This window comes from Podarcis pityusensis, assembly GCF_964106645.2.
Source record: "Podarcis pityusensis genome assembly, chromosome: 5".
In the NCBI taxonomy this organism is placed as follows: domain Eukaryota; kingdom Metazoa; phylum Chordata; class Lepidosauria; order Squamata; family Lacertidae; genus Podarcis; species Podarcis pityusensis.
In genome coordinates, this window is record NC_138032.1 from 79,248,233 (window position 1) to 79,259,540 (window position 11,308).

The 11,308-nt window shown below is 41.9% G+C and overlaps 1 protein-coding gene and 1 long non-coding RNA gene across 4 annotated transcripts in view; one reads left to right on the forward strand and one right to left on the reverse strand.

Moving 5' to 3' along the window:
- NRG3 (neuregulin 3) overlaps positions 1-11,308 on the reverse strand; it is a 611,141-nt gene that overhangs the window by 572,603 nt on the left and 27,230 nt on the right. The window lies entirely within an intron of this gene.
- LOC308477395 lies at positions 572-3,267 on the forward strand. The gene is made up of 3 exons (XR_013986536.1): positions 572-819; positions 2,516-2,704; positions 3,042-3,267. It is a non-coding gene; the product is annotated as an uncharacterized lncRNA (long non-coding RNA).

Genomic DNA, 11,308 nt, shown 5'->3' on the forward strand with positions numbered 1-11,308 from the left:
TACATTTCGGCAAGGACTGAAAATAGTGAGTCAGAGGATAAACAACAACAGGAGTCCATATAAAATCTAGACTGGTAGCCCACACTCAAAAATGGGCAAGGAACCTCAGGCTTCTCTGTCTGGTCCTCAGGCCACGTCAATCCCCAGGCCATACTACTTTCCCTCAAACCACACCACCTCACAGGCCCCCTTCTGCACCTGTCTAGAATGCTGAACTGTGATAATGCCTCTTGTTTCCCTGATGGAGGATGGAGAGCTGTAGGGGAGTTGCTTAGTACAAAGGTAAGAGGACATTTGCTCTTTCTGCTGCCCTCTGGCCCCAGAAGGTTGTTCAAAAGGGAATGTGGGCCAAGGTAGGAAAGGGTGTATCAATTCTGTTCTAAAAGGGAAAAGGATGTACCCAGTGGCTGAAGATCAGGCCAGCAAATGTAAGAACACTGTTGCCATATCAGTTATGAGCACATTTCCTGTGATTGGTTAGTTGCTATGCATGCAAATAACAAGGGAGGAGTGCTTTTGTGACATCAACAGTTGCTCCAACAACATTCACACTCAAAACTGAGCTCTCTGGTATTTTTCTTACGTTTGAGCTGAGGGTAGGGATTGGTGGTATGACCATTTTTGTCACAAAGGCAAAAGAAGAGGGAAGCAATGTTTCTTCTCCTACACAGATCCCAAAAGTAAAGAGCCACTGTGCTTCTCTACCCTGTGTGATAGATTTTAAGCAGAGATATCACCGAATTTCTCCTAACTCTATGGCATATTTGGCACATATTTGGCATAACATCCAAAGAAATCTGAAGAAAGCCAAAGGATTTGGTAAGATGCTGGTTCCTACAAGAGGAGTGGGATATTATTATATAGGTTTTGCACTGGCCCAGAATACTACATCATGATCTAAAGTGCAGCCAAGCCAAGCCCCAGCTTCCCAACAGTAATCTCTTTCCTTCCGTTTTGAAAGCTAAATGCACTTGTGTTTCCAAGCACCAATATAATTGCCTCAAGTAAAATACAACTTGGCAAATAATTTACATTGCAAGATTGTGAACACTTAAGTGCAGCGATAAGCTTCCTGGCAGGATCAACTAATGCAATCTTACTATTACATGGATCTGCATTGCAAATTGCTCTTTGGAAATCATAATATATTTGTTCAAGAGAAGCTTAAATGGGATGCTTGGATATTCAGTAAAGTCTGCTTGCTTCATCATTGTGATATATAACACACACAAGCACACACTTTCTAGGAAAGCAAGACAAAAGTTTCCCTCTTGAATTAATCTTGTTGAGAAACTCATGTTGCAAGTATGGTGCCAGGGCCTTACGATTTCTCTGAAAAATATATTGTTGTGCCATGCCTAGAAACTTTAAGGGCTTGCTAAGCTTATGGATATCATAATTTCACCTGAAAGTCCCAGTGGGCATTCAGGTATAGTAGAAAAGGCTTTAATGGTCCTTAATGGCTTAGAATTTTAGGCCTAACTCTGCTCCTGACCATAGCTTTTCACCTGCCACTAAAGTCTCCCCTGAACAGCCTCCCGTTGGAATCCCTTTTCCTTGTGCATCCTGCCTTTTAGCTCATAAACCTGAGGGCAAGGATTGACTCATTTCTGTTCTTTGTAAGCTGCTCTGCAAGCCTTTTCTTGGCTGAAGAGCCGGCTAAAAATGCTTTAAGCAAATAAACAAAACAAATGAAACAGTACTTCCCTTTGTCCATTCTGAAGCTACTGCCAATCAATTTTATTGGGTGGCCCTGAGAACTTTTGGAAGACTGTCAAAGGTATTTCACGCCGCATCATCCATACGTTACAGCATCATCATCACATAACACAGGGGTGCCCTTGGTGTGTCCCTTCCTGTCTATTCCAAAGAGAGACAAAGCAGCCCCAACATCACGGGGCAGTTGTAATGCTCTTTCCCACGAATTTGAAGGAGGAGGCTGCAATCCAATGCACAGTGACCAAGGAGGGAAGTGAAAAGAACAGCTGGCATATCATTGGGCTGCATGCATTTGCTCAGGATTTTCTGTCACAAGAGGTCGGGTTTCTTCCCAGCATCCCTTGCAAGGCTCACAAGCAGAGCTGTAGCAGCCAGGTGTCAGGGACTAGCAGGCTCCAGGGAGTGGGTGTAGCCAGAAGATGATCCAGGGGATATGGGTAGCGATTTATGGGGTTTTGTGAGGAATGATAGGACGCACCAGGAGTTGAGGGAGAGACGATGCCTGAAGGGAGGGGGCTGCCAGAATCGCCTCTGTCTCCTCCCCCGCTGTCCACTAAGACCAGAAGGGACTTGAAGACACAGTGGCAACTTCCATGTAGAAGCTCCAGGTTGCTTAGGCCCACACTGTCAGGCGAGGGTACTTAAGTTTTGCAAGTGGGCATAGTCCCACCATTGCTCAAACAGTCCAGCTCAGAGCACAAGTCTGGAGAGGGGCACTGGCTACCTAGCCACCAGAGAGGTGTTTGTGTGTTTAGTGCACCAAAGAACTAAACTACCAGCTGTTTGTCCTCCTTAGGCTGGGTGTTCTCAGGACACCAGTTTTACAACTTGCCGCAGACAAGCAGTTGCCTTTGAGACAGCCGAAAGAAGATGGTGCTGCAGGAGGAGAAATCTTCCTCGTGGCAGAGAACCAGCCTAGGGGCTTTTGTTTGTCCATATGAACTGAAGCATTTCATCTCTGTTACTCACGACAACAAAGAAGCTGGTGAGGGTTGCAATGATTATTTTCTTCATATAAAGAAAAACAGGGTACAAAATGGATTATTATTCCATAGTGTAAAATGGATTACTTTATAGGCTCCTGACAATATCTTTCATGTACAGTCATTTGTCTAGTTTATGAAACTGTTGTCCATATCATTTTCTCCAAAGCTTTTATCTCTTATAATGGTATTCAGCCAACCCTCAAAATGACTGCTTTCTCAGATGCTCTTTCTATTGCTGCTGTGCTCCAGGACTTCTGCTTAGAAGCCTCGCCAACCTCTTTTCTATCTCCTTTCCACCCTCCATTCATTTTCTACACTGCGTTGGCTGTGATCCAGAGAAAGGAATAAGGTGGGTCAAAAGAGAGAGAGAGAAATTCTCTCATGAAATGGCAGCAACAGAAGTAGGAGGAGGAGCCGAATGCAAAAAGAAATGAATTATTCCCTAACTGAGCTACCCCTAGCTGTTGGAGCAGGTGACCTGCAAGATGAGAAAGCTAGCAGGCTTTGACCTTGAATATATGAATGGAGAAGATCAATCCCTGTGCTATATAAATAATAAATGCTAATAACTTTCCATAAATAAATGCCATCAGCTATTTATTTGTGCAGGGGTTCGGGGGAAAGGATTTTGAACACAATGAAATGCAACCCAATGAGCAGCTTGATAGAGAGGTAGAAAGAGATCTTGATGCAGCCTGCAAAGATCAAACAAACTGGTTGAGACTCTTTTCTTTCAGTTAGCAACTGTGGTTTGTGTAAACCTGAGACACATTATTAACTACAGCATAGATCTAGACAATTTGAAGCTACCTATCCACATCACATTTCAGGATTTTGTGACAAGCCATCTCTAGAGATGCCAGGGATTTAACTTAGAACCGTCTGCAAGCAAAGTAGATGTTCTGTCACATGAATAGGAGCCTTCTCTAGATTCTGGGATTGAAGAGGCAAGGGAATCTGGGAGAGGAGGAATTGAGGCTTTGAAAGACAGCAGAACAATGAAAATGGTGCAGGAGGGGGTGTCAGGAAAGTCTGGGCAATCTAGATGAACGATGAGAAGAAGGGAAGGACCTAGGGAAGGAGTGGAGGAAGCAACTGAAAGAGGAGAGGTGGACATAAGCTGAAGAAGTGAGCAAGCTCACATAACAATTTGAAATAAGTAGACCAATAGTAGTTAATATGGTGCCTTCCAGATGTTTTGAACTACAGCTCTCATCAGCCTCAGCCTGCATAGCCAATGGCCAGGGATGCTGGGAATTGGAGTCCAAAAAACCTGGAAGGCACCAAAGTGGCTGCTCCAGAAGCCACATCTTTGGTTGCTGGTATCTATGGCCAACTATTAACAGTGCAATATGTGAATCTGCAAAAAGAGCAGGATATGTATAATCATTGTCTGAGAGGGATTTTTTTTATTAAAAAAAAGGTAAGAGAATGTACTGAAAGTATGGGGGATTTTAACAAATGCAGTGCTAAAAATAATTATGTTCATGTGTGTTACATATATTCTTATCACACCAAAGTGTGCCACTGAAATGAAGGTTCTATTGAAAAAATAAAGTTCATCAGTTTGGCTCTTTTCCTTAAAAAGGGTATTTATAACTATGTCTTATAGGTCATTAAATCCAGCAAAAAGAAGCAGTACTTATTCCCACAGAAAATTTGTCAACATTTGGGGGCTATTTTAACATAGTATATATTACCCAAATTTAGTTTCCTTCTCTGCCACATCCCCTAAACAGTATGTCAGTTATACTGGGCAGCCATGGGGAAAAACTCCTGGCAAAGAATTAAAGTACTAATCAGTTTTTGCTAATTGAGGTTACCTAAATCATGGTATACAGGGACAACAAATTACAAAGGTGACTATGGCATTCAAAACACATCTGTTAAAGTCAAAATTAATGGATATGCAAAATTAAGTTCACTTTCTTATCGATTTCTCACAAGCTGCACTCAACTCTAGAAAGAGCCATCAAAGATGATCATCAATTAGATGTCAGCAACGAATGCCTCAAAAAGCAAACTGCTAAGCTTCCAATGATATAGTCCAATTAGGTCCTAATTATTTACAACCTGTCATTGGAGTCAATGATGGGAAAGGAATTCCTTTGGTCCACTTTTCACAGTGGACTAACTTGATGCTACCAAAGCCCTTGCAGATCACAATGAAATTCCCAGTCAGATTATGCACTTCTCTAGATTTTGCATTTCACTTTTGGTGCACAAACGGTGCATATAAAATACATATTTATGCAAAAAAGTGCACAAAATGCATATTTTATGGATGGAAGCATTGAAAACTGCGTATTCTACCTAAGAAGTGAACAATTTAAATGCAAAAGCAATCACATGACGTAGTGTGCACACACTATTTGAATGGCAGTGCCCATCAACTTTGGGGGGGGCTCAGCCCCCTCAAATATTTTATTGTAGGGGCCAGAGCCCCCACGGCCCCTAGGAGTTGGCTTCTATGTTCAGGTGAACCTGCAGGTGAATCACAGCACAGCACTTTAGAATTGCAAGCGGGGTAGAGATGTTGCCGCACCATAGCACTCAGGTGCTCTGAGTTTCAGAAATCCACCACATGTGTTTGCATGCAGTAAGCTTGTATGTGTGGCCTGTAGCAGTTTGAAATTTGTCCAACCTTCAATGTGGCCCTCCGGCTGAAAGGGGTTAGCCAACTGTGTCTTAAAATTCCTTTCCATAAATCGAAAACTTGGGAGTGAACCCTTTCAAAACTTTAATTGTAGGCAACCCCCAATTTGTGCAGGGGTTGTGTTCCAGGTCATCATGTGCAACAGCAAAGTGCATATAAGCCCATTCTTTTTGGGGCACTTGCACATCGCTGTGATGCACACGCTGGCGGTTGCACATCAATTGGACACGCATAAATCGGTCATTGCCTGTATATGTATGTGAAGCTGAAAAACAGAATGAGTTCCTCGTTATCTGCTTAAAAAAAACCAGTTATGGACCACTGGTATGAAGTTTACAGCATGCAATGCCTTAAAAGAGAATTTAATGAAAATGATTTATAGGTGGTACATAACACCAGTCAAGCTTGCAAAAATCTATCATTTGCCTGATAATAAATGCTGGAAATGTAATGAAACTGAAGGTACATTCTTTCACCTTTGGTGGACATGCCCAAAGATTAAGGCATTCTGGGAGATGATCTATAACGAAATGAAAAAGGTATATAAATATACCTTTCTGAAGAAACCAGAGGCCTTTCTCCTGGGCATGGTCGGCCAATTGGTGCCAAAGAAAGATAGAACTTTCTTTATGTACGCTACAACAGCAGCAAGAATACTTATTGCAAAGTATTGGAAGACACAAGATCTACCCACCAGGGAAGAATGGCAGATGAAGCTGATGGACTACATGGAACTGGCGGAAATGACTGGCAGAATTCGAGACCAGGGAGAAGAGTCGGTGGAAGAAGATTGGAAAAAAATTAAAGTATATTTACAGAAATATTGCAAAATTAATGAATGTTAGTAGGATGCTGGAATGAAGTTATATGGTTTTAGCAGAAATGTTATAAAGAATTAAGTAAAAATATATTGTTAATGGACCGAAGTGGAAAATTTAAGGTTAGAGTCCCTTAAGTTAAATTTTAGAATGAAAATTGAGAAAGATGGAAAGGACTTGCTGAAATAGCTAATTGAACTAGAATACAAAAAAGGGAGGTGTGAGGAGGTCGATGAAACAAGTATATGAAAGGTAAAGATATGGAAAGGTTGGATGTGTTTTTAAATGTTTTTGTTCCACTTTTCTTTGTTGTTTTATTGTATTGTTTTATTTTTTTCTTTGATGTATTGAAGGTATTGTTTTGTTTTGTCTAATTCTTTATTGTTTTCTTTTTCTGTTTTTTTATTCTGTAATTTGTAAACTCTTAATAAATATCTTTTAAAATATATATATATAAGCCCATTCTTTTTGGGGCACTTGCACATCGCTGTGATGCACACGCTGGCGGTTGCACATCAATTGGACACGCATAAATCGGTCATTGCTTGGAAAGGTATGTGAAGCTGAAAAACAGAATGAGTTCCTCGTTATCTGCTTAAAAAAAATATTCCAGTCCTTGCCTTCACATCCCCCTTCATTTCGCATTCATGAGGCCTAGAAATGTACTTCAGGATAATCAAAAAGATTCAAAAATGTCTTTGGGACTGGAAGCAAGTTACAGTAACACCTTGTCCTTCCCTGTTCTACACTAAACTACATCAAAACTTAGGGGTCCTCTCCAATTTTTCACCATCTAGAAATGCACTTCACGAAATGATACATACTTTAAAAATCTCTCACACGCATTTGTTAAGGACTTTTGAAGGCTTTTAACCTGTGATAATAGAAAGTACAACAAAATGTACTTTGTAGTGCTAGTGTAGGCACTTTGACTGGAAGGTAATCCAGATACAAAATACATAAGTTATTGCTGGAGCATAAAAATGGCTGTCTGAAAAAAGTAGTTTGTACAGAAATAACTGGCTAATGGCAATTCCTATTTGCAAATAGTCAACATAGGCTCCATCTGCACTATATATTTAAACTGTAGGGTTATATATATATATATATATATATATATATATATAGGTTTTAAAATACAAAATTATAAAACATACCACACAAATTATCACAAATACATTCTTATTGGACTTCCATCAGACTTTTTTCTTAAAAAGAATGTTTAGGGGTACTCTCATTTTGACTCAAGAAAATCACCATTTTATAGTTCAAATTGGGAAAAATAAATACAGTAAATGGACAAAAGTACAAAGATTCACAAAATGTTTAGGGGTATGTGTACCCCTGCATACCCCCAGAAAAAAGCACTGCATTTAAAGCAGTATCATACCGCTTTAAACAGTCATGGCTTCCCCAAAATAATCCTGATAATTGTAGTTTATTGTTGGTGCTGAGGGCTGTTAGGAGGCCCATATTCCCCACACAGAACTACAACACCCAGACTAGTTAAACAAACAATTCTTCTTCCTAGGGAACTCTGAAAAGTGTAGCTTTTCATAGAAAGCTGAACAGTGAACAGTGTATATGGTCACCGACAATCTCACACTAGAATCATGGACCAATTCTCTTCCCTTTAAAGCAGAACCCTTCCTGTATATTTCACCATATTATGTAGTATGGTTGATGAACTTTAAGCTAGAATCCTGAACTGTAAAGTTCCTTCCTCGTCCTATATAATTGCATCTAATTTTTTCAGCTGAGTTTATTTCTGGGTGTTGTCTATACAGTAGTACCTCAGATTAAGTACTTAATTCATTCTGGAGGTCCGTACTTAATCTGAAACTGTACTTAACGTGAAGACCACTTTAGCTAATGGGGCCTCCTGCTGCTGCCGCGCCGCCGGAGCACGGTTTCTGTTCTCATCCTGAAGCACTATTTCTGGGTTAGCGGAGTCTGTAACCTGAAGCATATGTAACCTGAAGCGTATGTAACCCGAGATACCACTGTATTTCCTTACACTGGGCCTTGTTTTTGTTTTTTAAAAAAGCTTTGAAAGAGCATTCAATCCACTATGCTGAGAATAAAAAGCAGCCATGTCTTACATAAATACCTTTATATTTCTTGTTGCACAACTCAACTAACACCTCCCATTAGATGTTAGCAATCCTCCAGGTCAGGATCTGTGATGTTGTTGCTGGGGGAGGTTTACCAGAACAGAACAAGTACATACAGTAGAATCATTTGAGATCTGAGATCTGTTCTTCGCGCAGTTGGCTGGGAACCAGGGCATCACTCTGCAGCCTCCAGATAAATATAGATTTGTGTATACACATTGAAGAGCTAAAATCTGGAATATGATTCTTCTTCAATTCTTCCCACCAGCTTTTCCATCTATGAGTATACATCCTCGTGTAAAAGCACAACTTGTAGAATGTGGTCAACAGCAATTTTTCTTCACGTGACTTTAGCACCATATTCTTAATTCTGCTTTCGTTTACTAAAGTTTACTTTAGTCATTTTAAAATAAATGATGAAATGTTGTCTTCATTACCTACTTGCAGGCTTCCCACAAGCATATGACTGGCCACTGTTGGAAAAGCAGGATACTGTAGTAGATCAGGAGTGGTGAACATGGTGCCCTTTCGATATTGTTGAATTACAACTCCCATCGGCCCTAGACAACATGGCCACTGGTCAGTGGTGATGGGAGCTAGATTCCAACAGCCACATTGGCTACCCCTAGGCTCAATGGACCCTTGCTTTTCTCCAGCAAGCAGGGATGGAAGAAGGCATACATTTCCATTCCAGACTGTATTTGTCACATGCAGCACCATTTCCATTCTGCTACAGTTCACCCTCCATCAAAAACCACATTATTCGTCTGGCTGTATGCTGTGGTGGTAGCATGTAAATTATGCATTTTATGTAATTAATTAGGAAACTTATGGTGCATAAGTTACATAACCATTCCATTATTTCACATCATTCATTTCAGTGCAAAGGAAACACAATGCAAATAATAGAGTGGAATCTACTCAGTTACATATCGTTTCTGGACTCAAAGCAACAACAGTGAATACTGATCATATTCACTGGATTGATTTCCATTCCGAATATGGAGTGAATAAGCAAACACCAATAAATTCCACTCCCACAATCCTCTGATATCCTTATTTGGCCTGCACATTTCTAGAGGCCAACAGGTTGTCTTTAGGATAGACTACCTTCCTTCAAAGCTAACTGGAAGAAATAGAAGAATCCAGGAAAAGGATAAAAATGAAAAAAGCGCACAACATCCAGGGGAAGGTATGCCTAGAAATGATAGGAAACAAAAGGTATTTAACTGGCTTTACATTTATGGGGGGCGGGTGGCAGGAATCAATGTAAACATATATTCAGAGAGTTTGGACAAGGGAGAACAACTTTCCATTTACAAGATTGTTTTTCCAATGATGCAGTTCTTATAAAACATTAGGCACAAATCAGGGGTGAAATTTTTACTGGTTTACAAGCAGGGACTAAGCCGTGTGTAGAAATGAAGTAGACAAAGAAATTCTTTCTCCTGTGATATCAGCGGGACAACGTCTGCAATTAGCTGCTTTGTTTTTAAATAGAAAAAAGTGAGATAGACATTAACAACAGCAACTGGAAACAGAGATGAAGTGTGAGCGCATGCCTTTTCTCCAACAGTGTTTCCTGCAGTGGCTTTCAAATATGCTCTTTTCGCATTGACATCTCACCTGCCATGAAACCTCTTGGTACACAAGAAGATTTGAGGGCAGGGTCGGCTAACCTGCAGCCCACAGCCTGTATCTGTTGAGATCCATTCTAGTCTTGTTTCAGGCCTGTCCATGGGAATGAGTTGTGCTTGGTCTTCCAGATGGATGAGCTTTCTAGAGAGTAGTGACCTTGCTCTGCTTTTTGAAAGATGAAAAGGGAATGAATGCTAAACTTAAACTTGGCCCCATTTTTTTTTCAGGTTAAAAAGCTGGGTCCTGGGTCTGAAAGCCACTCCCAAGCTAAGGAGGGGGGGGGTGCGGGCTCACGCCCCCATCCCCATTCTCGCGGGGCTGGCGCCAGCCCTGCGGGATTTAGAGATCCCATTATTCATGTCCGGCAGCGCCAGCCAATGGGCGGGCGCTGGGGGCGGGCCCACTTGAGGGCACTTAAGGTCAGGGCAGCCCGGGCTCGCCCCTTTTCCTCCGCTTCACCAGCCGCGGTTTCCCACCCACCCGCCCTTTAGGTGTGCATTTGGACTTTACTATGGGCTTCGGCTGGTCGCCGCAAGGGGCCTGGTAGGAGTTTTTCTATTTGGCTAATTGGCTGAATTTTGAAGCCACTTGGTTTTTTCGCCTACCTCGTAGCAAAACGTCACAACTCCTTGGTTTTGGCGGTTAGGCATTGGCCGGGGTATTGTTATGCAAATGAGGTTGGGGGGGAGGTTCGCCATCACCTCCCCCAATTCTTGAAGGGTAGTTCGTTAAAGGACTCCGGGGGGCGTCGCCTCGTCCGAAACCTACAGAGGCTAGGGCCTAAAGCGCGCCCCCGAGCGGTAACCCCTCGGGGAGCGCCTAGGGATGTGCATCTCGGGGGCTCCCCCTGTCGGTGCTTAACCCTTCCCGGTTAGACCGGATAGTCTGTTAGGGCCAGTGCCTAAGGCCAATACCGCTCTTACCTGTAATCAATAAAGTTGTGGCCATTTTACGCCCATTAACCTAAATTCTGGTGTCCGTTGTCTTTATTTATTCCATCTGGGGTGGGGGCGGGTATCGCCACGCAAAAGGTTGAACTCTACAGCAATAGAATGACCAGCCCACAACAGTAAGCTAAACCAATGAGATCAGTGACATCAAGGCCACCTCCCATTTTCATGATAAATGCTCTGTGACACCTAGTGGCCTCCACTTGAAGGCCACCTGCAAACTCTGCCCTTCCAACTGGCAGTGATTACCATTTGTTGTCATATCAGTTAGTTTAGCAGGAAAAAGCAAAGAGTTCCTGTGTTCTCATAACACTGAACCATGATTTAGCTTTATGAGAATGAGCTGCAATGAACTTTGGGCTCCCTGGCTCCCCCTCCTTTGGCACAGCCACAACGAAGAGATTACTTCTGCTTCAGATTAACCACA